The 23,536-nt window shown below is 39.7% G+C and overlaps 1 protein-coding gene across 4 annotated transcripts in view; it reads right to left on the reverse strand.

The window, feature by feature from the left end:
- The window catches only part of sipa1l1 (signal-induced proliferation-associated 1 like 1), a 73,308-nt gene that overhangs the window by 44,275 nt on the left and 5,497 nt on the right, over window positions 1-23,536 (reverse strand). For all 4 annotated transcript variants that reach the window (XM_056405230.1, XM_056405231.1, XM_056405228.1 and 1 more), the window contains 2 exons: window positions 19,764-19,926; window positions 4,207-4,255 (listed from right to left, as the gene is read on the reverse strand). The gene's annotated coding sequence lies outside the window, so the exon portion shown is untranslated. The remainder of the gene's footprint in view (window positions 1-4,206; window positions 4,256-19,763; window positions 19,927-23,536) is intronic.

The following is a 23,536-nucleotide window of genomic DNA, read 5'->3' on the forward strand; positions in this document are numbered from 1 at the left end:
ATCACACAGCACAGTTGTTTCATTAACCTGTATTTATGGTGATGAGACGACATTGCAAACATCACTGCGGTTGCATAATGCAGCAGTTTAAGGACGACTGCTGGTTTAGATGTAGTATTTATCAGCCACCACTGAATCATGTCTAAATGAGAACAACTATGTCATGAATTCAGTTTCATTATAACACAGAATAGGTGATCACAGACGGCAGGAGGGAACTGAACAGAGGTTTAACAAACTGACAGCCAATCATAGAGCCAATTCATTCATTCATGACTAGATCTTAATTAGTCCTTCTGTATGCAGCATAATAGCATAACTATAAATGCTGTGAAAAGGACCAAGTCAAGCCTTTGTCCTGAGCCAGATAATGATCACTATGGAAGTCAAACAGAAAAACACCTTTTGACTGAAATCAGTTACAAGAAAATGAAAACAAATGGATGTATTTTGGGTGGAGGGGTTTTGCAAAGAATAGACTAAAGGCTCCTTATAAGCTGTTTAAACCTCGCAAAAAAGGTGTGACTAAAGTAGAAGTTAAATGCAGGTGGCTGTAATATGCAGTGGATATATAGTGAGGAAACCATGTTCCTTCCTGTTGCTTTCCGATCCAGGGCTGTGCCAGCCTGTGCTGCAGCCAAGGAAGCTGTCTCACATCCCAGCAGGAAACACATCTCAGCCACTTCCTGCTTCCCCAGAGGAAGTGACAGGTTGGACAGAGATTGGGTGAGCCAGTTGCACTCGAGACTGAAGTCTGGGTGAGAGTGATTTTCCAGGAAAAAAAACATAAAACCACTTAGAAACTGGTTCTGCAACACCTCAATAAAAGGCAGATTATCTGCTTAAGTGGCAGGGTGTGTTAACACTGCTCTGCGGTTTTTATAACACATGGGCCATTTCCATTAGGACTACCTGCAGCTGCTACTATTATCAAATTATACTACTGCACCTCTAAGAAGCCTAAGTACATAATGCTTCTACCTTTTATTGTGAAGCACATTGTGACATCAGCTGTAGAAAGATGCCAAAGAAATAAACTTTACTTACATCATTCATAGTAAAAGCCATTTCAGGATCAAACATACCTGCAACAAATGTAAAAGACTCCCCAAAGAATGTAACAGTGATACTACACAGATCTTATTTCTCATTTCAAGCATAATTTGACACAAAACACTTTAATTCACTAAAAAAGATATAGACTAATGGGAGCAAATGATAGTGTTGCAAGGCCATTGAGAAATAAAAATCACGGTTATGATTTGTTTTTCTGGACACATGGGAGACATACATCCACATATTGGTTCACAATGATTTCTTGAATCAGAAAGTGCTGTGTTGTGTTCTGTTTATTGCATTATTTGGTCAATGTAAATGCACATCTGTATTTGTAAAGAAACGGTTTTGGTGATCTGACTCACCAGGACACAACCATTTACTGAAATTGACACTGGACAGCAATGGACTATGATGACTCTGAGGCCATAGTCCAAACCCCCACACTGCTAATAAACCCTGTGGCAGTAAAGAATAAATTGCAGCATTTGTATTGAGACTCCTGCTGACAGGTAGGCAGAAGTTCTTGCCCAATTACACGAGGGAAAGGGATGAAGCGGGATAAGGCGGGCCACTAGAAAAGACCTAATGAGGACGTGGTATGATTGCTGCGGGACTGAAGAGACACACGCTCATTTGTGCCCACAGCAAGTATATTCGATTGGTACAGAATGGCCAGAATGAAGTGGCGGAGAGAGCGATAGAGATAGATAGGGAGAGATAATGGAAGTGAGAAGGATTGATTCCTCACTCAATGTGAGAGCATGTGGGAGGAGATGAGATGCTGCGACTGAAAGTGGGAAAGAGAGATGGATACAGAAAGAAAACAAGTAGTCAGTTCATCAAGTCAACTATCCCCTCACTCTCTCTCCTTTCCATCCATCCATCCATCCATCCATCCATCCATCCCATAGAAACACAGCTGGCGGAGGCAGTGCTAGGGGAACTGTCCATAATGATACAAGCCCTCAAATCATAGACTCGGTGCATGAAAACACATCTAAGCCTGTAATACAACCAGTGACACACTTTGTTAAGGCTGTGTAGCTTTCACTAAGGGCAGAACAAAACCTGGAAAACCAGGGCAAACATATGTCGGGAAGGGAGTATTCTGTTCAAAGAGAGTCCATTTCCATTCAGGCAACATTTAATGAGCCTGTTTAGACTTTGCAGTCCATTGTACCAGACTGAATGTAGCTATTGTAAATCCCTTACATCCACACGTAATCATACATCCTTATATAATCAGTGCTGCACCTTAGTGAAAGAGCTTCCTTTCAGAGAATCCCACAGAACCAACACACATCTGATGCAACAAAAATATGATCCTGATTTTACCGTCTTTCTTGAACATGAAAATAAAACTGAACCCTTTTCCCTCCTATGTGGAATATAACTGGTAAATGGTTCTCCGCCTCAGTCACTGTGACTTGATGCCATCTGAACTGACACTCACTACCAAGTGCTGGTTTCTTCCTAGCTGAGAGTTATTGGAAGATTTTATATTGCAGTGCTCATGAAGTGTATCTGTGTGCGACCAACACCACATTTAAGCATTTAAAAAGTACATGATATGGTACAAATTCAATTCTACATGGACCATCTGAATGGACACATTTTAGCCTGATGACACAAGGTAAAATACTTTGCATCTTTATTTAAGTGATTGAGGGCTCTGTTGATGAGAGTTGAATGTATGTTTTGAAGGCACTCAGCCGTTAAATGGGATCAAATTGCAAGCATTTTTAAATAAGTTAAATCTAGTACAATCTAAGGTCAATTAAAAGCCCAGAGAAACTCAGCTAAAACCATATCTATATTAAAAATTTTTTTTAAAGTATTTGCATTTGTACTGCTTCAGTGCTAAAGAGCCACATAAATTAAGCTTGACCTCGTAATTGTTATACATCAGAATGCTTTCTGAAATTCACATAATACATTTTCTCATATTTATATCGCAAACTTGGATTGGAGCTTCCTTTTTAAAACAGACTGAATGACTTCCAGGGCTCTAAATCACAGGACATCCGGTGACTTTATTGACCACTGGTGTTACTTTGGGATCCTGGTAGCTTCTAATAAATAAAAAAAAAAACTCTCGAATACTTAATGTTTTTCCACAATGTTTCCGTTTGATCTCTTTTTCTATCTCATTATTATCTTCTCTGTCTCTCTTCCCTGGTGTATTTTTCTTTCACTCTCCCCACCATCTCTGTTTCCTGTCTCCCCTCGCTCCCTGGTACTTGTGTGAATATAGTAGTGTCTGTATCTTTGTGTCTGTGTGTGTGTGTGTGTGTGTGTGTGTGTGTGTGTGTGTGTGTGTGTGTGTGTGTGGGAGGGGAGGAGAGCGGCATTGCTGGTTGGAGGAGGAGGTGAGAGAGAAAGAAAAAGAAGCGAGAGAGAAAGAAATACACAGAGAGAGAAGCAAAGCATTTACTGGAACAAAACATGCTGTTTCAATCTCATAGATAAGGTCCGCCTACTCACCACTCTTTATCTCAATTCAGATTACTACTCATTTTTACAATCTACTGAATATTATTCCACAAATTTTATATGTAATATTATATTATATTATATTTCTGCCTCCCAACTACATTACAGTTGCTACACCCTAATGTCTGTAACTCCATATTTGAAGTAGGTGGCATTAGATTTTTATTTGACCATAAACAATGGGAATAACACATTTACATCCATTTCATGGAGGTCACTTTTTTTAATTTACTGTTACAATACCAAACACATTCACACATGCACAACCACAAGTTGTTTGAGGAAAAAAATTCTAGCCGGAAAATAAATGTTAAATTGAAATGAAATAGAAAAAAGAAAAAAAATTCCATCCATTTGCTCAAGACAGGATGAAAAAAAGGGAATCCTGCTGCTACAAACTTGATGACTGCCAAATATCTATCAACAGCTAATTTTCACCCAAGGTGGCAACGATGACACAGACTAAAAGTAGCATTCTTTCTCCTGTAAAAGCTCTGTAATACAGGGTCATTCACTTCAAGTGGGACACCTTAAATGCAACAGAACAAGAGTAACCTTGACAACATCTATATATACAAGCGCTGTGTGATGAATGTATGAATGTAATCCAAACTGTACAGAATCTGAGCCAAAATGAGCAAGTTGAATACTCACTGATGATCCCAGTGATGGTCAGTGAAGCGCAGATGACACAGCCTGAAACCTTTATGGCGAGCATGAAAGAGAAGAAGATACATTGTAAGATAAAGCACGATGTACATAGTGAAATTAGCTAAATTAGAATAAGAAGTTCACCCCAGTTGCCGGGGCGATAATACAATGCAGCAACTATATAGAAAGTGTTAATGAGACCCCTCCGGCCTGATGAAATGCTTGATTGAAGGGTACTCGTGAAATGTGCAGCAAATGGTAACTAAAACTAATTTTAAACCAGAAGGGCACTCAGAGTGCGCAGACCCCCATCAAGGTCAATGTCAAACAATATACACCAGACTTCTGAGAAAAAATTTCAAATTCATAGTAGATAATCCAGATCTGCCCCAAGATGTAATGGGTTCGTCTGATGCCCAATCCCTCCACCAAGTTTGGTACAAATCAGTTCAGAGCTTTTTGCACAAATGCACGGACAAATAAACGGGTATGGGTGAAAACATAATCTCCTTGGCTCTTACCCATGTTAAGAAATTAGGGCTGCAACTAAAAATAATTTTCAATATTGATTAATCTGCTGATTATGTTGTTTTGCTTAATAGACTAACAGTCAGTTATTAAAATAGTTGTTAAATGATGTTATGTTAAATGGCTAATCGATTCAGGTGTTCAAGAAATTAAAACATATTTAGAGAGCAGGTTTCTGGACCAACTGTGTGGGCTGAACCGCTGGATTTGATTTTTCATTATACTGCTAACAGGTACTGCACATACCTCAACATCTTCTCATATTCCTCATGACTGAACCTGTCCAACACATTGGGAAGTCAGAATTTGGTTTTGGTTGCAAAAATACCTTTACTGGCATGTCCTCATCTATAAGCAAAAGCAAAATCCCACTAGGAACAATGAACTGTTTGATAAGTCTTGATATAAAAAAAGCGACACTGAGACAGAGAAGACAAGAGCCTTGGCTTTCCCTTTGATAATGCAAATTCTGATCTGTGACCAAGGAATGCACATGCATAATTTAATGACTGCATGTATTTTATTCCATTTCAAATATTAGAAATGGCTGAAGTGGGACATCCTGCACTTTGTCACATGAGCTGTCAATCAACTTGACTGATTTAATTTTTTTTACTATTAAAAGGGTGATGAATTAATAAATCATCATGAAATAGAAACCCACAGTCCATATTTTTTGAGTGGGTGACACAAAAATATTTCAGCTTGTTAAAATCAGCTCAAAAAGCCTTTTGGAAAAAATATCAGCGCTAACTTTAAAAGGAGTATCTGAGAGTGATAGTGGTAGTCAAAATTCAAAAATCAGAGACACACTAACAAGTCTCTAAAACTCATTATCACTATAATGAAGCACAAGTCTTGTCACAGTCTAATAGATATCATTCAGTAGAGTAGTTATATGTATAATGCTCATAGCCAACTTGTGTGGCTGGACACCAAAGAAGTAAAAATTGCAAAACATGCTTCAAGCAAAATATGCAAAGTGTACAGTTGGTTACAAAGGTTAACCAGAGTGCAGTGTCCAGTGTGTTCACACCTCAAACAAGTCATCTTGCAGTTGTTTTTAAAAGACACACACCTACACACATGTATTTCATTTCCTCTCCGCTGAGGCTGGCTGGATTTCCTGGAGAACCAAGACAGCAGCATGTGCCAACTCTGCAGACTGCAGGGATACTTGTTATAAGTTCCATCTGTGTGGTCCCACGAATTCATTCGATTTCATGTGATTTTTGCTCATGACTACCAACTTTAACATTTAACTTCTTAACAGATATCACCAACTCGAGGCACTACGGTTTGACAGATCTGACAAACATAATCTGTATGTTCTGACTTGATGTGATTGAAAGCTTAAATTAACCACAAATGCCAAAGACAAATTCATTTATATAGAAAAAAGACCCAGCTAAGTAGTAATAACTTACTAACCAGAACACTCTGAGTAGCAGTAGAATTATATAATAGCAAAGTCTCTGGTATGATCAACCTGACGGAAGTGTTGTCTTCATTGTCTTGATGACAATGATTTTAGATCAACCTGAAGTTTCACAATTAGTTCCAAAGAAACTTTCATCCCACAGAAAGGGGTCTAATGACTAGTCTCCAGTATTATTTTCAACACCTGGTAATGACTCAGGAAACTAATTAGCAGAGATGGTAAGCAACGTGAACACGTGATCGATAACTTACTGTTATATGCTACACTTAATCAGACAAATGCTGACACATCTCATTTTATGATCAATTGAGTCACTGGAGGATGAGAAACAGTTTCATCGGTCATTAAATGTACAGTCTTATAATGTGACCTAGTGTCTCATTTTTCCTTGAGGTTAATGTTATATTTTATAGAACTGTAATAATTCCTCCTAACATGAGCGGGGGCAGTCTATATTTCAGGCAAAGCAGCACATACCCAGCTATAATATGCTGTAGGAACCCTGCAATTATGAACAATATTCTACATATCAAATACATTTTAAATAATATGTTGTTTTGAAGTACCAACAAAAAAGTGCTAAAAATTTAGACAAACTTTAATCTAGGGAGCAACATTCAGCACTGAGATGGAAAAAAGAGGTATTATTTCTATTCCTTCTAACTGCCAATCATACTACCCTACGAACCTATTTTTACATTTCAATTATTCATTTGTAAAACTAAAACAAAAGTACATTTTTTCTCTAAACCCATTAGTATCTTCTGAGCCTACACTAGACATGTTCATTGCAATATCTGCATATGCCAGGCTATTAGTACAGACTGCTGACCTGGACCTTGAACCTCTCCATAGTCTGTTTCTGCATGCTGGCATTCAGCCTAATGAGGCTTGCTCATGGTCTACCCATGTCTGTCTGGGGAAACCTTTTACTCTATGCAAACTAGAACAGATGTACACAGTTGCTGAGCATGCACTCACTCACTCACTCTTTCTTCTACTATACACAGTTGCTTATTTGATGAAAGGACAAACATAACCCAAGGATGAGTCAACTATACACCAAACATCCCATCATACTGTATCTTACACTCAACACTCATCTTTCCCTGCTAGACAGAAATCAGAGACGTGCAGGTGTTAACTTGGGCTGGTATAGCCTGGTCTAGCCGTGTTACACAACTCACATTTTATTGACGGCACATTTTCATGGCAACATGAAGGATGACAAACTCAGGAAGCCACAGAAAGAAAAACTGCTCCCATATGGACATGCATTTTGACCCCTTATCCATTAACAAAAAACAGCTTATTTTTTGCTGTGGTTTTCTGGCTGGGGGAAAAAAAAAAAAGACTAGTGTTGAAAAATATGACTGACAGCTTACACATTCCTGACCTGAATATTTAGGAGATGATAGAAAAGCATCCAATGGAAGTGAGCATACAAACTTTAATGAGATCTACAGTACAGTAACTGTGAGGACAAGCTTTTGTTCCATCTCACCAGCTATCCACTGGGACGCTGCAGCTGACTGCTGCATGGACTAACTTCGATTGGCTTAGCGAGGCCACACTCTCACACGAACTTGTCCATTAGTCATGCTCTGTATTACTAGTTAATGATTGCGAGCCTTGTTTCAACACATTTATAAAAGCACAGCCTCACTCCGTCGGTTCACATGACACAGGGGAGTTAAATGTGAAACTAAACTCTCTACTTTTGACAGATTTGCCTAAAAGTTCATAAGAAAATCCAAAATACTGTCTGTGATTCTGAAGCTCTGGTTGCTCAGCTAGCATGATAACCTAAAAAGAATTCAGCACTATTTCAATGACTTATTGAACATAACTAATTGTAAGTAAACTTTTATTCTCCTCATTTTAATGCATTAGGACGAGAACTGTTAAATTAACTGCATAATCCATCAAGCCTGTCTGGGGAAGAACAGGGGACTGCTGCAATTTTGACCAGTGTTGTGACAGACTGAAGGACTGAAGGCGGATGAGAAAGAGAGTCATGATGATCCAGACAAAGCATGTTCTAAAATCTGTTGAGTGCTAGGAGAGGGGAGGAGATGCAGGTTTTGGAGAGCAGAGAGAAAAGGAGAACGGAAGAAAATGAAGAGGACAAAACAGGTCATTGCTGGTAAAGCTATAGTGTGGGCTGGCAGGATAGTTCATGTCTTAGGTCAACGTCACAACCCTCTCCTGATGCTTTAAAACACCAACCCCTTGTGCTACACTTAGGGCCGCACGCTGTAATTTGAAATTAAAACATATCAAAAAAGATATACACATCTATAGGTCTTTGAAAATGCAGACATGTGAAATCTCCTTGAGATGTGTGTTTTGATTTTCAACATCAGTTCTCGTTCATAACAGATTATCAAACATATTCTGGCCTCTCAGGTTCACATTAGCATGGATTTTAAGATTGTATCCAACTGATTAAGTCAATGGTCAATTTCAAATTCAATGTAAATCATTCCATAAATGGTTTACATTTATTTGAAGATTTTACATTTCATTTTATATTTGATTTTAAGATTATGGTCAACTAGTAAAGTCAAGTATCAATTTCAATTTAAAACATTGCATTAATTGTAACTTGAGTTTGCTACTAAAAGATATTTTTACCGTAGATTTGAGACGTGTTCCATCCATCAGCCTTGGCTATAAAATGAAACCCACTATGACAAAAAAGGAGGCTGTGATTAAGAAGAATGTGTTCTTTGGCAAGATTTTATAGGAGACAGCTTGACAATACAAATCACGCTGTGGTATAGTGGATTCAGACAGAGCATTAGCTCAAGTTGCAGGTCGTAGAACAGACAACGTCCAGATGTCTGGCTGGACACACAAGAACACAGAAGAGCATTCAAGAAGCTGGTTCTCTTCCCAGTCAGCTACTGATAGTCATGGTTCCTCTCAGATGAGAATCGAACCCCTATTGGGATCCACACTGGAAGCACCCAAGAATTCAAAGGGATTCGATCCAGATTGTTTTGTTTCACTTGTTTTTTAAAGAATGAGGTTGGCATTGTTGAATATTTTTCATAATGTCAACAGAGCCCATGAAGAACCAACAATGTAGTACTTCTCTCAGCACTTTACAACTTCTCTGCCCTGTCTGTGAAACTTAGTACTGAGCTCAGAATCGACAGAAGACATACACTTAAAAGTGGATTACAATTATATACAAAGTTGTATTTTCACATAAACGTCTATGTAATTTCCTATAAATAAAAAAAAAAAGAGCACTGTAGTTTTAAGTAAATGTTACACAAACAGGAGTAAGTATTACATTTACTGGGGACTATTTTCAGTTGTGGGCTGACTGACATTTGGTGTTCTAATGAGTTTTTACGGCCCCTGAATAACGTACAGTACAGCCTGTAAGTATTTGGTAAGTTGTTTCAAAAGAATGTGGTCGCTTACAGAATGCACCACACTGATGTAAAATCAACACCCTTTTATTAATGGCCTATAAAAATACCAACCTCACACCCCATACTAAAAGAACTCCACACATTATAGGAGTGAGTCAATAAAGTGTGGAGTAGCCTGTGATACATAGAGGGAGTGAAGGTGCATACTGAACATAGCCCCAAGAAGGTGTTTGGGGAAGTCAACATGCAGAAACTCACAGTGCATCAAATTCTCTGTGGATTTCATTTCAAAGACATTTCAAAGCCACTGCGAGCCAGCATAAGCAGCTTTGTTCCTTTGCCACCTATCCTCACTTTCTGCCCATTCTAAACCTATCTTCATTGTTTTGGCCACAGCTCTCTATCAAGTCTCAGCTGCCTGCTTTTCACATTCCTCAGTCATGGGGACATAAGCCTTCATTTTCCTCTCCCACACTCTTCAACCCTGTGGAAAACAGGGATACAGGCTGGCGGAGCCGCTGTGTCAAATCTATTTGTCGGTTAAACCTTCTTCAGAATCGAGCCTGGATTAGACCTGCATTTAGCTGCTGCCGCTGCTGCTATTCAGCGAAACCTGGTGTGTGTGTGTGTGTGTGTGTGTGTGTGTGTGTGTGTGTGTGTGTGTGTGTGTGTGTGTGCTTGCACTGATGGCGAGTGAGTTTTGATGGGCCAAGCTATTCGTGAAGCTCCTGATTTGCCAGGAGTTCATCCAATGGCCACAAAAGCCTCTGATTTACTATCATCACGGTAATAGTCATCAAAAGTATATGTTTACGACTGTTTACATGCAACTTTGTGTAATTTTCCACAAATGTACACACTAACAGCCTACTGAGAGAGTTAATGCTAAACGAAAGACTATTGAGGAGAGGACAGTTAAGTGCCATAGCAGCAATGTGGTTGGTGTTTGAGCCAAGTATCACTGTGAAAATAAAAGAAGAAATAAAGGAAAAGAAAAGAAAATGAGAAAGTCTGTGTGTGCCTGAAAAAGTCTGGGAATCATCTGTGAACAGAGGGGAATTGAGAAAATGTGGCAAGGAGGGAAAGCATGACCGAAGTAGCAGATCCTCTGCTACGTCTGTAAATCACACCAGAGCTGAAGTCCACAAGTATGAGACGGGGGGAGAGATACAGAGAGGAAGAACAGAAGGTGTTAACGGGTAAAATCTGAGAAAAAAGAGGAGCTGAGGGGCAAAGAGAATGCTATAGAAAGAAATATAAAAAGATAAAGTGAGACAGATGAGAAGATGTTAAAGAGGGGGAGAGGGGGAGAGTCCTGACTTGAGTTCACAAGTTCAACTGGAAAAACCTTTCCGTTCTCTTCACTTCCCCTCCGTCTCCAGGCTGCTATGTGTCAGCACTTCAGCGAGCACAGGAAAAGCACAAATATCAAAGATTCAGGTAGCCAGGGAAGTGTGTGTAACTGTGTCTGTCCATGTGTGGAAGTGTGTGTGTGTGTGTGTGTGTGTGTGTGTGTGTGTGTGTGTGTGTGTGTGTGTGTGTGTGTGTGTGTGTGTGTGTGTGTGTGTGTGTGTGTGTCTCAAAAAGCCACCTGCACCTCACCTCCCGAGATAGACCTAGGACTGCATTAACATTTAATCCTTGTGGTCAAAGCTGCACCTTAAAAAAAACGAACTGTTTAGCACCTCAGTCTAACCACAATCTGGCACAGCGCAAGCCCCCACAAGTGTGCATGTCAAGTGTGTGTGGGTCTGTGTGGTGCCTTTTGGGAACCAACACTGTGGTAAAACCTTGATAATGAAAGCTATAAATCACAGCTACTACATCCCTAGCCTCAAAGCTCATAAACTCCAGCCCACAACAGCCTGACAACAAAAACATGTTTTTCCTTCTTTCAGTTTCTTCTCTCGATCTTTTCTTTTCCTTCTCATTCACACAATAAACAACGGTGGTGGCAGGGGTAGCCATGGAACTGCCAAGTCACCATAAAGACTCCTGTCTTCTCCTGACACTGTGTCTCCAAGGTGATTCTGAGAAGTCCCTCTTGTTGAGGGCAAGATATTTTCCCCCCTTCTGACAAAACTTGAAATATTTTTTCTGTCCTTGCTAACCTTGGGTCACATTTTTATTTCATAACAATCTGTCAGCAAGCCTGCTGACTTTGTGGTGTATTTTGTACAGTTGAACCATATGCTTTTTTTATTTGTGAATATATAATAACCTACCTGTTTAAATCTATTTCCTAAACAATATGATCAGATTTCTGTGCTACTAATTTGAATCAAATGAAGCATTATTAACATGGAGTCTGTAAGTGTGTTATTTCATAGGTCAAAGTCAAAGAAATTTGAGTCACTGCTTGCCAGAAATGTGTGCCAATTTACACACCACACACGTACCCTTGGCAAGGTAGAATAGCTTCTAAACAAGATGAGGAAAAGAACTGCTGCTCTAGCATCAAGGTAGATTAAAGAGGGAGAGAGGAAGAGCGTATGCTAACGCTTTTCATCCTGACATCTGAATACACAAGCCCAGCACTTACAGCAATTAGCGCAGAGTCTTGTTCTCACTCTTCTCTTTGTTGTGCTGACACTTTAAATAATCTGCAAGCACCATACACAGTCCCAGGTAGCATCATTAACAGCCAAAAACAATGTCTGACAAGTTCTGAGGGCGGACAGCTTAAGTTAACGGATAAATTTAACAAGGGAAAGTCGACTAGTTTAAATACAGGCATAAACAAATTTCCATGCTATTACAAATAGAGATAACTCTTTGATTGGTGGTTTAGTTCTACATTTGAATGTTTGATAGTCAGTAGCTAAGCTTGATAACAGCAGAGGTCCAGAGCAACATGCTTCTTCACTTCATTACAGATTACACTGAGTACATGAATAAAATGTTTTTCTTCTACAGGTGATCGATGTTGCATTATAGAAAACCTGCATAACTCAAACAATCACAACTCCTTTAATCTTAATCTGGCATATAGAAAACTTTTCATCCCTTTATGGTTGTATGATATAAAAATACTTAACTGATTTTGTTTTGCACTAGATGTGTCTATTGGTGACTATTCACTACCACAATTAAAATATTAGATACTGTATCTTGTAGTTTGATAATCCATGCATGTAATTTGAGGCTACAGGGTAGTGATCCCCAACTATGTGCAAATGAGTAAGCAGTTGTTTTCCAACCAAAGAGGCAGTTGATTTTAAGGGGCAATTAAGCATTATTTGGCAAATTTGGTTGTGCACAAATGTAACCATGCATAGATAAGGCTCATGGTAGAAGATCGCTGAAGTAGAAAATCTGGAGTATTGATTAGGAACGAAACCAGCTAGGAGGCAAAGACTGTGAGGGCATCGGTCACAAGATGAGGAGCAGATTGACAAGTGCATGTTTAATGGCCGTGAGAAACAGTGTGCAGGGGTTCCTGGGTAATCGTGCTTATAAGGGACGGGTGGGGAGAGGGACAGGGCTGTAGACAGCTAGCCCTGTGACACTTTGACAGATACGAGGCTCTGCACCTCCCATGGGGCAAAAAAGAGAAAAGGGCTTTGAATACAAGGCCTACTGCTAAGCCTTCTGTGCAGTGCCCTCACAACTCACAGCTCACAACCAAAGGGAGGGTCAAGCCATTGCTTGACTACAGGCATCTGGGACTTTTCCTAGCCAAACAAAACAATTAAATGTGGGGGCTGGATCTTCTTGAGGTTCATCTTTCCCCTGCTTCTCACTTGCACTCATCAATCTAAAACTTTTAATGCTTTACTAGTATTTCTCTCTACCCTCTGCCTATTTTCCTGGTACAGATCAAATGTCTTTTCATTCCCTACTAGTTTTTCTTCTCCACTTTTACCCCCCCAAAACCTGATCTACATTTTCTTACTACCCCTCCCTATCTCCACTTCATCTCTAGCCCATCAAATCCTCAGTTTCTACCCATGTTTTCTATGTAATTTTCTATGGCCACCTCTGATCTCCCCCTGTGTCCAACCTCTTTTATTTACTATCCTGCTCATTTGAGGGCTGAAAAAGACCTGTAGGGGAAGACTTTAAGTGCAGGCAGACAGTGCCAGAAGCAAAGTATTAACTTTTTGCGTAAGAAACCCAAGGGTGCCTACCAGTCTCCACAATGCTCCCATCGGACTTTGTCAGAGGGGCCAAACATGGTTAAAGTCATGACAATCTGGATAGAGGCAAACTAATCAAAAAGGAGTTCCTGCTGGGTGTTTTCAGGCAGTGCTTAACAGGCTGTTGCTACACAGTTGCATCCATGCATCCATCACCTTGAGCCCAGAGCCAATGGCCTGTCTGTGTGGTCCCAGCATAGTGAACACTTAACAAAGAGAAATGCTGTCCAGTGTGCTACACTGCCATAGGAATAACAGCAATGTGTAGCTACCATCCAGCTTTAATTGACTCAAAATTTGGATTTGCTTTGGCTATAACACAACACAGATTGCTATACAACAGAAAAAGAGCACAGCCAGTGGCGCTGCTTATACTTCTTTAAGCAGTTTCAGGTTCTAGTCGCTTCATGGCTGAGGAGTGTTTTGTGTGACTTTTAGCCAGTGTTTGTTAAAAAAAAAAAAAAACAACTATTAAATAGTACATGTGAGAAAACATTGATTCGTCTGTAAGTCTAGCTGTAATGCCGTATCAGAAACACAGTTTGAGCTAAAACACAGACACCTCTTCCTTTAATTACAGAGGTCTAGGAGGGCAACATAATGACCTTTTAATGACTCTGATACAGGCTTCTTAAATAGAGCTTGCAGGGTGATAAGCCCCTTCCTGGAAGTCACCTGTAGTTTATTATTCACTCTTTACGCTACTTGCAGAGTCTGCCAAAAGAAACACACCAGCCAGCTGGGGAAATTAACACTAACTGAGTCTTCACAGACGTTCCTGTCCACTATCGCTGGGTAACACATTGCCACCATGAAGGGAGAGAAGATAGTGTGTATTGGTACCAACTAGTGTAATCTGTCCTTTCTTCTTGGTGCATTGCTCCATTGCCTGTAGAGCGGCTGTAAGGATAAGCGAATGCTACAGGAGGACGCTGTAGTTGTAAAAAAAGAAAAAAAAAAAAAGAAAAAAAAGAAAAAGAAATAAAATGGCTTCTAATTACTGTTGTTAGAACCCTGCATTATTATTACACTCCAAGGTTTCTGACAAGACAACAATTGTGCGACCATAGCAACACAGTGCCGGAAGAGGGATGATGGTGATGCCGTTTCATGTTTTGCTTATTTCAATTTGCCTCTGATCCACGCTGACTACATGTGATCACTCTGTTCAGAGTCAATCTGTTCATTGACCTGTACCCTAATCCTCAACCTACTCTGATGAGCGCAGGTGGACACATCAGTCAGGTTGCCTGGCACTACTTCACCCATGGGCTAAACAACACAGCACAGCTGGGTTCATCTGATATTATGTAACACAGAACCACCCCCGCAGGCCCTGTTCACACCACCCCTCTCCTCCTACTCCGCCTCCTACTAGTGCACCATTGGCTATTTGCAGGCAGAGGTGCATTGTGAGACAAGAGTGCTTCAGTGCTGACACGACCTGTGGGGATATTTGTGGAGGATCGTGCTTTTGAAAACTCAAAAATTTAAGATGAAACCCATGTATAGCGTGAATACGCTCCGGTGTTAGGAAGACCAACAACATTAGGCTATCAGCTTATTTTTTTTTCCACAGCTTTTTTGATTTCTAATTCATTCAAGTGAATAAAACATAAGGTAGCCTGTGTGGACCAGACACTCCCTTCAGTTGATGTTTAACAGTGACGTCTTACTACGATATAATTATTTGACTCAACACTCCATATACTGCTTTAAATTCCTAAAATGGCTGATTAGATTCCAGGGTTGTATCCATCATTGATCCCACCAGTGATTCAGCCTCTACTTCTTGGAAACAAATTTTGTTACTAAGCAATAGTTGCCAAAAGTGGAATTGCACCCGTTGCCTGGCAACATTAGCTTACTGAATCTCATATCAGGAAGCAATGAGAACCAGTGGTGCTTTGAGCTACAATCCTCTAGATACGCTTCTGATCTCGGGTGCAGACTGTAATGTCCAACTACAATGATGCTATTCAAGTCATCTGATATCCCATTATGTCTCCACACCTGGCTTCTCACAATCTTCAGCATAATCCTAAACACAGGCACAAGTTTGATCAATTTAAATTCACAGAGAAATAGTATTCCCCTGAAAAGTTAATTCCTTCAGTCTATTTGTTATTTTGTGAAGATCTGTTCACTAACTAACTGACTGCAAAGTAAAACCGGGAAAAAATAGGCTACACCTTTCAAACCACTTGGTCAGTGATGAGACTATAAAGTAGACAGATAGATAAGGGAGGCAGGTTGAGGGAGAGTTCCTTTATTTCAACCTCTCTCCAACCGTAGCCATTTTCCCCAAGGGCTTTTAGAGATGTGAGAGGGCTCCAGGCAGTCACTTCATTAAAAACAACCCTGTAGTCCCTCAATGAAGCTCTACTTCTAAACTGGCCTGCTGTCATTACAAAGCACTGCTGGGTCAGTCAACTTTTGTCCCATGAGCAAGTTGCTTCTTAATGAAAAACAGGAGCTTGCTTAAGCTCACACTGTCTCACATCCATAAACCACTGATCGAGCTTTCCTCCTTGCAGCTGGAGAGACCCAGCGGAGGCATTAGCTAGAAGTTGTCAGAACGCAACTGGAATGGATCAAAGCACTATGTGGTAAACTGCCTCCAATGACCATTTAAAGCACTCTAACGCCATAGAGCAGCCCACTCAATTTGAGTGACTGGGTAACAAGGCAGCAACAGTCTGAGTTCATGATGACAGAGAGAGATGCAGTGGAAACAGGTGTGATGGGACGACAGCAGAATTTGGTAGGAAAGCTTTCAGTTAGACAAGGTCACCATCACTTCCTTCCTGAGCCAAAAGTGTTTTCTGGATGAATGAGGGATGACAGAAGGTTACTGGCAGGAATCTACTAGACAGACAAAAAATTGGACTTCTGAAAATTGTAGGAAAAAATAAACCTTGGGAAATATCAATAGACAAGACAAAAAAAGTAATGGAGCAACTAAAAATTATTTTCATTATCAATTATTTTGAAGATTATGTTCTTGGTTAATTGCTCGTTTTGTCCGACCAATAGTCCAAAACCCAGATCATTCAAAAGGTGTCGAAGAAGGCAATTATTAGACAATTATTTGTTAGAAAAAATACATTTGATGGTTCCAGCTCCTCAAATGTTAGAATTTGTTGCATCAGATAAGTTTTGGATTGTTGTTCAAACAGATGTCACCTTCGGCTGCAGGAAAATATCATGGGTGTTTTTCTTTCCTTTTTTGATGTTGTAGAGACCAAACAATTAACTGAAAAAAATATTCGGCTGATGAATGGATAAAGAAAATAATCTTTGGTAAAGTTCTACACCATTCTATTAAACATCTTACCCTACGTCAAGACAATAAAAAAAAGACAGATTTTGCACACTATAACACAACCCATCGTCACTCAGTGAGTCTTTGTGATTGGAAATAAAAGCATAAATTAGACTTTCCTTCAGTTTACAGGCTTTCTGAGCAGAATTTTACCCTCTAACCTACAGAGGGTCAGAGAGGTTGGACCTGCATTCACTAACTGACACCAGGAACAAAGCCCATTGGAGCTGGTTTCTCTGCAACAATGTCACACAAATGCCCCAGTGTGTGTAGCCCAACACTTCCAATCCCGCTTGTCCAAATAATCATTAACCAGTTCAACCCTGGGTAAATATTTTAAGAACCTCTGTAAACAAGAAGGTAAATACCCACCTCAGTGATGGGGACATAAACACACACATACATGGTGTAAGGGGGGGGGGGGGACTGGGAAGCGGGACATGCAGATTTCATTGTTCTACAGCATGTTGAGCTTAGATGAAGTTCAAAACGATGAGGTCATCCCTATTGTGTACACAAAGCATTCTCACACATTCCTCTGTGTGCCATTGTACACCCATGGCTCAGCTAAAAGCACGATGTGATGAACCTAATGAAAGACTGATGCTCTTCTACCAAACAGTTAGTCTCTGGAAAGCCATGAACCTGAAATCTATTAAACCCAAGAATGGAAACTCCACTCTGGCTCTCAAGGCCATCACCTTTACATGCCAAAATATTCCCTTTCTTGGATGAGCAAAGTGAGCGCAGAGGTTGCAGTGAGCACTACAGATCATGACAGGCCACTTTCCTGTTTTGGTTTGTGCTTCCACCACCTGCAAGCCAGATGTTGTGAGCCTGGGCATTGTGACCTCATTTTTCTGGTTCAGGGGAAAGTTGTCAACGGGTCCACTTGATCCAGTCAATCTTCTAGCCTAGTTTATGTCTGTCTGTGAATTAGGCACTGGAATCATCAGAAGTTGGACCAAAACAATTGATCACTTGATGAACAGAATATTATCAACTATATCATCTATTAAACGTTTTAATAATTTATCAAGCAAAACTTCTAAACATTAACAGGTTCCATTTTATAAAACATTAGCTTTTTTGCTGCTTTCCTTTTTTTAATAATTGGAAATTGATAGCAATAAGACCACATCAACTTGGTAAATTTGAGGGGAATTTTGCAGTATTTTTCACGTATATCATTGACAGAGCGATAAATTAAAAAAAGAAAAAAAAAAAACGTCATGAAAAGAAATTTCTAAATTAAAATAATCTCCTAACAAGTGTCAGTGTGGAATTCACTACTATCAGCACAATCTCTGGCTTTGTGTCAGTACATGGATCTGCAAAGCAGGAAGGCTGTCGAGGGTTCAGCCAAAAGCTGCTGATGCTTTCAGTAAATCAAGATGGATTTATGTGTTTACCACCCCTGGCACAATCGAGGACCTCCTTGGAACCCACAAACCCAAGCAAGATGTCTCTCATTACAAGGATCTTTCCTCCTTGGCACAATGAGAGAGTGCTGGAGTTTCAGTCAACATTTTTTAGAGAGATGAAGATGCCATTAATATGTATCTAGCCCTATTTTAGCTTGACTTTTTTTCCTTGTCCTGAACATTTGCCAAATAGATTATTTTCTTGGAGCATTCTTTATTCTACAACTCCACATCCATGTTGTTTTCTACAATAAGACTTTTACAAATGTATATTTAAACATTATACACACAAACATGAACCTACCAGTCAGCCTCAACCAGAAAAGTAGCTGGTGAACAATCAGCACAATAATCAAGCTAGCAACAGCTGAGCTCGAGCACAAAAAATCCATCTATCTATTTGCCGTTTACTCTGTTCCAGTTCATGGGAGCCTGGAGCCTTTACAGTGCACTGGACGAATGTTCAGCGCATGCTGCAATAAAGTTAAAGCCCAAGTGATACTGGGACAGATTATATATATATTTATATATACAGCATTGTCATTCAAATGTAATCAAACCATATCCACAGTCCTGATGTGGCAGCTTAGCTTTATCAGTGTGAAAAAAGGAATAAAAAATAATGAAGTGTAAATAATGAATGAATGATTATAAATGCCCATGGGCGATAAATAAAGTTGTCTAAACTGAACTAAACAATGAATAATAATCATATTTTTCCAAGCTTTAACGTTGATTATTGCATATTTTGTAATCAGTGTCAAATAGTACCAATGGAACCGTCTTTAAGCTTTTCTATCTCCTCCTTTTAAAAACTGTCTACTACTGGGCTTTTGACAGATTTCCTTTTCCTAACTGACATTTTAAAGTATCTTGAGAACTAAACCACAACTCTGACTGAAAAGTGTGTTTCAGTATCTGAACATAACCCCTCCCAAGTAGTGGCATTACCAGAAACATCAACATGGCCACAAGATTATCTGTTTGGTTTGTTGAGGCTCAGTGGGGCATTACAGCCAAGGAAGAGAACTCAAACTGACAGTGAAAACACAGAGACTGTCAATTACAGCTCACTTGATGAATCAATTTCAAGGTTGGGAAACTCAAAAGCTTGTTGATTTAAAAGCCAGATTTTTCTCTCTGAACCACCTCGTCACACTGCGGCGGATCTGCAATGTGTAGTATGACAAAGGAGAAGACGGCATCGCTTATATCTTTTTTGTCACATAAAATAGGCAGCTGCTTCAAAGTTAGTTGATAGTGTTATACACCAAGTATAGTATAGAGTGCATTTGATCAAAAAAGAACACTTACTGCAAACAGATGACAGCTTTCCCAACTTCAAGTAGTGACAGTTTCCTTTAGATCTGAGAAGTAGCTCCATCCAGCAGTGATGAACAATGACCAGGATATGTCTTCCTTTAATCCCGTGCCTCTGTTCCCCCTACTTGTGTGACTGTCATCAGAGGAGGTTTCCCTACGGCAGCAGAGAGAAGCAGGGGTCTGTTAAGGAAGTTGCATTTTTGACATTTTGGCTACTCAACAAACTTCAGTATGAAAGCAGATCCAATGAACAACAAAAACTGAAATATGTATTAATTTCTCAGGATCTATTCTCAGAATTTACTTATTACTTTCAGAAACCTCTGAGGTTGCCTAATCATACTAATCCTGCATGAATACATTGATCAGTAATTCAAGAGGATGATCTTATTTTTGGTGCACTCTCGTCCTCTTTCATTGATATGACGGCAGTAATGCAGACTCTCTGGCTGGCTTGGACCCAAAAATGTACGGGTTACATGCACAAAACTGCAAAACAAACAAGTATCATATAGATTTTGTGGCATTCACGAATCATAAACATACTCAAACCCTACAGGATATGCAGAGGACAGGAATGTTGTTTCCCCAAACTGAACTGTGTGCATTATGTAATTGACCAAGCTCTTGTTTTACAGTTTTTAAATCAGAGTAATTCAGACATCAAATTAAGTAAATTCTCATGCCATCACAATGCTTGGATGCCAAATAATCTGATGAAGGTGGTTCAAACGCTCCAGGGGGACAAAACACTATCCATGCTTCTTTGTAACTGGGTTCTTCTGGACAGCATGTTACCCAGTGCTAAATTATAGTAGGTGGTTCATAATAAACAGCACATTTCCAGAATATGTGAATCATGTTAAGTTCAGCAGCCAGCTTGATGAATATGAGTAGCCCTCTACACACACTGCTTACAGCCTAAATATAATGCTGGAGAGCTGCTGAAATGATCACAGTCTAGACTGCTAGACTGACACCCCAACAGAATATTGTTTTTTATTTCTTTGTGTTAATGGGTTTTCTATTCAGGTTAACAAAATTGCAACTAAATTCTTCCATTACACCCCACAGAACTTAATCTGCATGCAATGTTAATAGAATTTTTTTTTTAAATGACACTGAGCTATTGGTGCAAAAAATTTGCAAAGAACATGTAATCGAGTTGACCATGACTTAAATTATTTAAGTTCATACGAAGACTAACAAGCAGCAGGAGGGCATTTAGGGCTCCACTTAACACCGGGATGGGAAAAGAAGAATTTTGTGAGCGTCAGACAAAAATAAAAATCAGCCTACATCTCTGTGACAAACAAATCCTGAGTTAATCTTCAGGCCTCTTCAGGTAAAACCTATCATATAATTAATGTGCTGTAATCCCTTAATAGAAACTCCTTTGCAAAATTGCAAATCATCTCCTCATCTTTCATCTCACATGATTTTTCACTCATTACCTTACAAAGCAAAAGTGCCTATCTGGTTGAAGCTTTGCCCAAAGGACGACATTACTGTTCAACTGAGATAGTATGATTGGTTGGTTCCAGATTTTACTCCTGGCACTACTTACTACCTAGATTAAGCGTGCAATGTGGTGGACTATTTGATATTGTTGCCATGGTTTCAGTTTGATTCTACAAATTTGTACTGACTGTTGCTGTCAACTGTCAACAGTAACAGTATCAGCAACACTGATGCTCTTTGTATTTTTCTTCTGCCTTTTCCTTAACCTGACACATGCCATTCGTTGACATCCTGAGGATATGATGTTGAAATGTGAACTCTCCACAACAACCTTTACTTGAGGAATTTTCAAACAGTGATATTGAAATAAGGCTTCGAAAGACATTGAGGTTAACACTAATGAGATCCCGTGATGTTTTTCATGAAGAGCTGCAGGTACAGACCTAGCCTGTCAAACCTGATGAGCAATCCAGATTGACTAAAGCAGGTTTGGTAATGGGTAGAGGACCTTTTATGCTTTAGAACTGATGGTGCATTATGTTCAGTCACACTACACTCATTGGTTTCAAATTGGTGCTTCATCATCACACAAACTGGTTCACACTGTACAAAGTGGTATGAAGTGATTGATTTCATCCTCTCCCACATCTGGATTCTAACAAATTTCCTATCAAGTCTTTAACTCTTCTTCAACATGCATAGATCTATACCGTCTTTGTGGGCCTGGCAAAATGCATTATAAATTATAGTCTGGGTGCAGAGAGATGTGTGATATATATAGGTTACTTTACAGTTTGGTATTTGCACATGTGACAGCCAAGACATAAGAGGACCTGCACCTTGTGTGTATGTGTTTGAGAGAAAAGGAGAGACGAAGAGAGAATTTAATCGGAACGCTGCTTTGTCACTTTTTGACCCAACCTGCCCAACTTGATGTCAGTGGCACCCATCTTGGTTGCTGACAAAGATGTGTCATCTGCAGTCCTGTGTCATATCACACCTGCCCCATTTTTGAAAAGTGGTTGTGTTTTGCCCGGCCAGTTTCTGGACAAATGGAAATCTGTCTGAACGGGAAGGGGACCAGACCCGTCTGAAAGAGCAAATAAACATGAGCTCACTGAATGGTCTGATGTCCAGGCTAAAGTTTACTGATTCATACGATGTGTTGTCTGACTACATCTCAAGGCAAAAGTGTTTACAGCTGTTCTGAATGGCCGCACTTGAAGGCAGGGTGAAAAGCCGGCCATCAAAGACAGAGGGGAGACACAGTAATCATTAAATATGGGAATAACGGCACACACCTTCAGCAATTCTTCTATGGAGAGCATTCAGGGTTGCACTTGGTTATATACAAAAAAGTGACAGCGAATGTTGTGTAACTAAATCCATATAGAGTTTTCTCACCTCCAAAACCAAACACAAAAGGCTATCAGCAGCATTAAAGGTTTTAGTAACCATCATGCTAAGCCTGTCTTAAGTCTTAATTTGCAACTAGCATGCAATATATTACAGTTAATTCTAGGATGGAGAATAGGCTCAAGTTGCCAAATATTAATTCTACTAAAGCTAATAGCCCAGAGCTGCACAAGAAATTCAGTCAAATGACATCTTGAGTGTTGAAATTGCTATGTAATTTCCTGACAAATTGCTTGCATAAATTTCAGGTTGCAGCTTCACACACTCACACTAATTTTCCCAAAATGGCACAAGAAAGACAGCAGCACTTAACAAATCCAACAGGGTCAGAGAATGTACTTCTATCACTAATACCAGCCCAGGCAGCCAACAGCAGTGACATCCTTTTAGTCATCCAGCATGACAGAAATTTGAGAGCTCTATCTGCTTGGAAACAGATGGCGAGGCAGTTGGTGGGAATTTCGGCAATGCTCCCATACATCTCGTGCTTGTTCGCGTTCTTGCAATGTCATCATGGACGCTAAGAGATGATGGTCTCAGTACATCTCGAGAGAATGATCAACTTCACACATAGAGCCATGTTCAGTAGAGGATAATGAACACGCCACACCTGCACTTCACTTTTCACACCAAACAGTCGTGATGTTGTGGTTGTTTTAAAACAGATCACAACTAAGTCAAACAATTATACTTGACTTTGTATGAAAATATCCACTAAGCAAAGTCGATTACTTGACACGGATGTTGACACCTTTTTGCAATATTTGTTTTGCTGATTCCACATACTGCAGGCAAAGTGTTGTAACTTCATGGGAGTTTGTGTTTTTATTTGATAAATATAAAGGTACCGCAGCAACATACACTCCACAAGTATGATTGAGCATCTC

This window comes from Seriola aureovittata, chromosome 19 (genome assembly GCF_021018895.1).
Source record: "Seriola aureovittata isolate HTS-2021-v1 ecotype China chromosome 19, ASM2101889v1, whole genome shotgun sequence".
Taxonomy (NCBI): domain Eukaryota; kingdom Metazoa; phylum Chordata; class Actinopteri; order Carangiformes; family Carangidae; genus Seriola; species Seriola aureovittata.